The following is a 6,000-nucleotide window of genomic DNA, read 5'->3' on the forward strand; positions in this document are numbered from 1 at the left end:
ATGCCACATTTCTTCAGAGGGAACAAAACACGTTCATATATATTTCCTTGATTTTTAAAAATCCCAGTGAAGTAAGACCCAGAAGGCACTATCATTCCCATAAAATAAAGTCTATGCGTAAAATATTTCCGTTTCTCTTTAGTATACTAAGATATGTTTGAACACCGTAAGAAATGCTTTTAGTCACAAAAGAATGCCCTTATAATTGGTAGGACCACTTTAATTTTATTATGTGATACTGCTTTATAAACTCTCTATGGCTCTATGAATTCCAGCTTTGAAGCTGCACCTTCTTAAATCCTACTTTCTCCATTTAAACAGCAGTTTCAAAAATAATCTTTTTGAATATTTAAAAGATCAGAGGAACTGTTTAAATCCCTCTTTAAGACAGGAACATGATCGTGTAACAATCCCCCTCTTCAACAAATGCCCTAAATATAAAATAATTATTGCATTTTCATTATAAAAAAAGAATTTATTAGACACCATTCTAGTCACTCTAGTGAGCAATTTAGAAAAGGGGAGCATTTTCCCTCTTGGGGGTTTTACCAGAGGGGAAAAAAAATTAATAGAATCAAAGATGATCAGGGGATGTGTAAGTTGGAGTGCAAATGTGTTCTTTTTATGAACATGGACTGCTGCACGAATTGTGTGTCATCTTTGTGCAGGGACCATGCTAATCTCCGTATCATTCCAATTTTAGTATATATGCTACAGGAGCAGGCTCTTGTGTTCTTAATGAAGAGGCTTTCAAAATTGAGATGTAATTTACATACCATAAAATTCACCTCAGTGAAGTGTACATTTCAGTGGTTTTTAGTACATACATGAAGCCATACAACCATCATCAGTATCTTCTCCCAGAGCATTTCATAACCCCCAAAAGAAACTCCATGCCCATTAGCTCTCACTTCCCATCTCCTGGCCTCAGCCCCTGGCAACCACTAATCTATTTTCTGCCTCTATGCGTTTGCCTATTCTGGAAATTTCATACAGATGGAATCATATAATTTTTTAGGTCTGGTTTATTTCACTTAGCATGTTTTTAAGGTCCATTCATGTTGTAGCATGTATTGATACTTCATTCCTTTTTATGCTGAATAATATTCCATTGTAGGATATGCCACATTTTATTTATTCATTCATCAATTGATGGACATTTGAGTTGCTTCTACTTTAGTGCTAATATGAATAATGCTGCTATGAATATTCATGTACAAGTTCTGTGTGGACATATGTTTTCAATTCTCTTAGGTATATACCCTAGGAGTAGACTTGCTGGTCCTGTGGTAACTATGTTTAACTGAGGAACTTCCGAACTGTTTCCCATAGTGGCTACGCCATTTTACATTTCCACCAGCAATGACTTCTGAAGTTTCCAGTTTCTTCACATCCTTGCCAACCATTGTGATTTTGATTGTAGCCATCCTAGTGAGTGTGAAGTGGTATCTCATGGTATCAAGAGAGTGACCACTCAGATCATCAACAAAGGTTTGCAAATAGGTTGTAATATTTTTCCCCAGAAGACCAAATGCCTACTACTTAATTGTTGCATATTCTGCAATTTCCTTCTTCCTTTTTTTAAATAAATGTTTTCAGCTTCTTTTTTTTTCTTTGAGATGGAGTCTCACTCTGTCACTCAGGCTGGAGTACAGTGACACAATCTTGGCTCACTGAAACCTCTGCCTCCTAGGTTCAAGTGATTCTCTTGCCTCAGCCTCCCGAGTAGCTGGGATTACAGGCACCCCCCACCAAACCTGACTAATTTTTTTTTTTTTTTTTTGAGATGAAGTCTTGCACTGTTGCCTGGACTGGTGTGCAGTGGCACGATCTCGGCTCGCTGCAACCTCCACCTCCCAGGTTCAAGCGATTTTCCTGCCTCAGCCTCGTGTGAAGCTGAGATTACAGGTGCCCACCTCCACGCCCAGCTAATTTTTTGTATTTTTAGTAGAGATGGGGGGTTCACTATGTTGGTCAGGCTGGTCTCGAACTCCTGACCTCATGATCCACCTGCCTCGGCCTCCCAAAGTGCTGGGATCACAGGCATGAGCCACCACCCCTGGCTAGCTTTTGTTTTCTTTCTTGATTTCTTGGAAAGGAAGCTGTCAGGAGAAAATAGAAGAAGGATAATCCAAATAGACCTATGCTTCGACATGCAAAATATGCTTTGCAGATTTGCCCTAAGTGGCTTTGTGCAAGAGTAGGGGCACCTTCCTAAGTCCACAGGGAGGAGCTGTGGGGGCATCACTCATGCTACCTGGCCCGGTAGGCGCAGACAGGCTCTTGGCAACATATGCAGCACCAGAGTGCCAACCCTGCACCAGTGTCCATCTCCTCCGTAAGAGGCATGTTAAGACTCTCCCATGTGCATCAAGCATTGCTACCCCCGTCCAACCAAGGTAAGTAATGGCCCCAACTCAAGTGGCCTTTAGCTCAGGGGAAGATTCCTGAGATAGGTCTTTAGTCCCAAATCTTTCAGAGCTCAATGGCCTTTTGAGGAAGCAGGAATTTCAAAGAAGAGTTGAAAACTGGGCTCCCCTCTGAATCCAGCCCTATCGTCCCATATAACTGATATTTATTGGGTTTTTTGTTTGTTTTTTGTCTTGTTTTGTTTTTGAGACTGGGTCTCGCTCTGTCGCCCAGGCTGGAGTACAGTGGTGCAATCTCAGCTCACTGCAACCTCCACCTCCTGGGTTCAAGCAATTCTCATGCCTCAGCCACCCAAGTAGCTGGGATTACAGGCACCTGCCACCACACCTGGCTAATTTTTGTGTTCTTAGTAGAGGCAGGATTTCATCATGTTGGCCTAACTGGTCTCAAACTCCTGGCCTCATGTGATCCACCTGCCTCAGCCTCCCAAAGTGCTGGAATTACAGGCATGAGCCACTGTGCCTGGCCTGTTTTTTGTTTTTAATGAACCTGTTGCCTAGGCTAGGGTTCAGTGGAGTGATCACGGCTCACTGCAGCCTCAACTTCCTGGGCTCAAGTGATCCTTCTACCAGTATAAACATTTTTTCTAGATCATGTTCAAGATGCAACAGGATCTTTATTTTCCTATACAAGTCAAATATGATATGCCTGGGAATTAAATTTGTAAATTATATTTTTTGTTTTTTAAGACAGGTTCTCACTGTTGCCCAGGCTGAAGTGCGATCACAGCTCCCTGCAGCCTCAACCTCCCCAGGCTCAGGTGATCCTCTGACCTTAGCCTCTTGAGTAGCTAGGACCACACATGTGGTGGCATGCACCACCACACTTGGCTAATTTTTGTATTTTTTGTAGAGATGAGGTTTCACCATGTTGCCCAGGCTGGCCTCAAATTCCTGACCTCAAGCAATCCACCTGCCTCAGCCTCCCAAAGTGCTGGGATTACAGGTGCGAGGCATCATGCCTGACCTTTATGATTTTCTTGAATAAACATAGACATTGACACCCCCATCTTAAAACTTGAAACTTATTTGTCTCATCTGGGTTCCTTCTTCAGGAAACTGACCCTTAGGCAAAGGACTGAAATTCACCAGATCACTGCATCCAGCCAGTAAGACACCAGTCACTTTATTCATTTTCCTTACCCTTCCCTAGTTCCTGTTTTCCCACACACAATTCCATTCCTTCTCAGCTACATAAACCCCCAATTTTAGTCCATTGAGGAGATGGATTTGAGACTTATCTCCCATTCTCCAGGATAACGTCACCTGAATAAAAAGCCTTCTTCCCTGGTGATACTCGTTTTCTCAGTGATTGGCTCTCTATGTGGTGAGTGATGGGACCCAGATGGAACCCATGGTGTTTCAGTAACACCTCTTCCACTCAGGTAAGTGGGTATCTTGGTTTTGGCAGAGTCTGGCTTGAGCGAGTCACAGTGTTATAGGAACTCAAGACAGACCTTCTGAGGGGATGAAGACAGGATGCAAAAGAGAAATAAACATGTGTCTAGAACGTGTGCCCCTTATGTTGTAGCATCCCAGGGAGAGCTTGAAGGTGCAGGGCCAGGAAGGAGCTGCTCCTCAGCACAAAATGACTCCACACACACAGGTTTGAAGAAGCCCCTTGCAGAACCTGGAGATGGTCCCCTGAGGCCAAGGCTTTTACAATCTGTAGTCTCAGCTTCCATCTCCAGGAAGTCGGCCTTGAGAACTTCCTGTTTTTCAGGAAGCTGGTTCAAAGAAGCTGGTTCTGGCCTCTTCAAGGAGAACTACAAACCACTGCTCAAAGAAACAAGAGAGGACACAAACAAATGGAAAAACATTCCATGCTCATGGATAGGAAGAATCAATATCATGAAAATGGCTACATTGCCCAAAGTAATTTATAGATTTATAGAATGTGTCTATCCCCATCAAGCTACTATTAACTTTCTTCACAGAATTAGAAAAAACTACTTTAAATTTCATATGCAACCAAAAAAGAGCCCACATAGCCAAGACAACCCTAAGCAAAAAGAACAAAGCTGGAGGCATCACGCTACCTGACTTCAAACTACACTACGAGGATACAGTAACCAAAACAGCACAGTACTGTTACCAAAACAGATATATAGATCAATGGAACAGAACAGAGGCCTCAGAAATAACACCACACATCTATAACAATCTGATCTTTGACAAACCTGACAAAAACAAGCAATGGGGAAAGGATTCCCTATATAATAAATAGTGTTGTGAAAACTGGCTAGCCATATGCAGAAAACTGAAACTGGACCCCTTCCTTATACAAAAATTAACTCAAGATGGATTAAAGACTTAAACCATAAAAACCCTAGAAGAAAACCTAGGCAATACCATTCAGGACATAGGCATGGGCAAAGACTTCATGACTAAAACACCAAAAGCAATGACAACAAAAGCCAAAATTGACAAATGGGATCTAATTAAACTAAAGAGCTTCTGCACAGCAAAAGAAACTATCATCAGAGTGAACAGGCAACCTACAGAATGGGAGAAAAATTTTGCCATCTATCCATCTGACAAAGGGCTAATATCCAGAATCTACAAAGAACTGAAACAAATTTACAAGAAAAAACCCCATCAAAAAGTGGGCAAAGGATATGAACAGACGCTTCTCAAAAGAAGACATTTATGCAGCCAACAAACATATGAAAAAAGGGTCATCATGCTGGTCATTGGAGAAATGCAAATCAAAACCACAATGAGATACCGTCTCATGCCAGTTAGAATGGTGATCATTAAAAAGTCAGGAAAAAACAGATGCTGGAGAGGATGTGGAGAAATAGGAACGCTTTTACACTGTTGGTGGGACTGTAAACTAGCTCAACCATTGTGCAAGACAGTGTGGCTATTCCTCAAGGATCTAGAATCAGAAATACCATTTGACCCAGCAATTCCATTACTGGGTATATACCCAGAGGATTATAAATCATTCTACTGTAAGGACACATGCACATATATGTTCATTGTGGCACTGTTCACAATAGCAAACCAACCCAAATGCCCATCAATGATAGACTGGACAGACTGGATAAAGAAAATGTGGCACATATACACCATGGAATACTATACAATAGCAAACCAATCCAAATGCCCATCAATCATAGACTGGGTAGACTGGATAAAGAAAATGTGGCACATATACACCATGGAATACTATGCAGCCATAAAAAAGGATAAGTTCATGTCCTTTGCAGGGACATAGATGAAACTGGACACCATCGTTCTCAGCAAACTAACAGAAGAACAGAAAACCAAACACCACATTTTCTCACTCATAAGTGGGAGTTGAATAATGAGAACACATGGACACAGAGAGGGGAACATCATATACCAGGGCCTGTCAGAGGGTAGGGGGTCTGGGGGAGGGAAAGCATTAGGAGAAATACCCAAGGTAGATGATGGGTTGATGGGTGCAACAAACCAAGACCATGGCATGTGTATACCTATGTAACAAACCTACACGTTCTGCACACATATCCCAGAATTTAAAGTATAATAATAATAATAATAATAATAATAAAAAGCTGGTCCTGGAAGGCCCCAGGGATGA

The 6,000-nt window shown here is 41.8% G+C and overlaps 1 pseudogene; it reads right to left on the minus strand.

Moving 5' to 3' along the window:
• Positions 1–624: 624 nt before the first annotated feature.
• Positions 625–723, minus strand: LOC112439394 (U6 spliceosomal RNA; annotated as a pseudogene).
• Positions 724–6,000: the final 5,277 nt, after the last annotated feature.

Source organism: Pan paniscus, chromosome 2 (assembly GCF_029289425.2).
Source record: "Pan paniscus chromosome 2, NHGRI_mPanPan1-v2.0_pri, whole genome shotgun sequence".
NCBI lineage: Eukaryota > Metazoa > Chordata > Mammalia > Primates > Hominidae > Pan > Pan paniscus.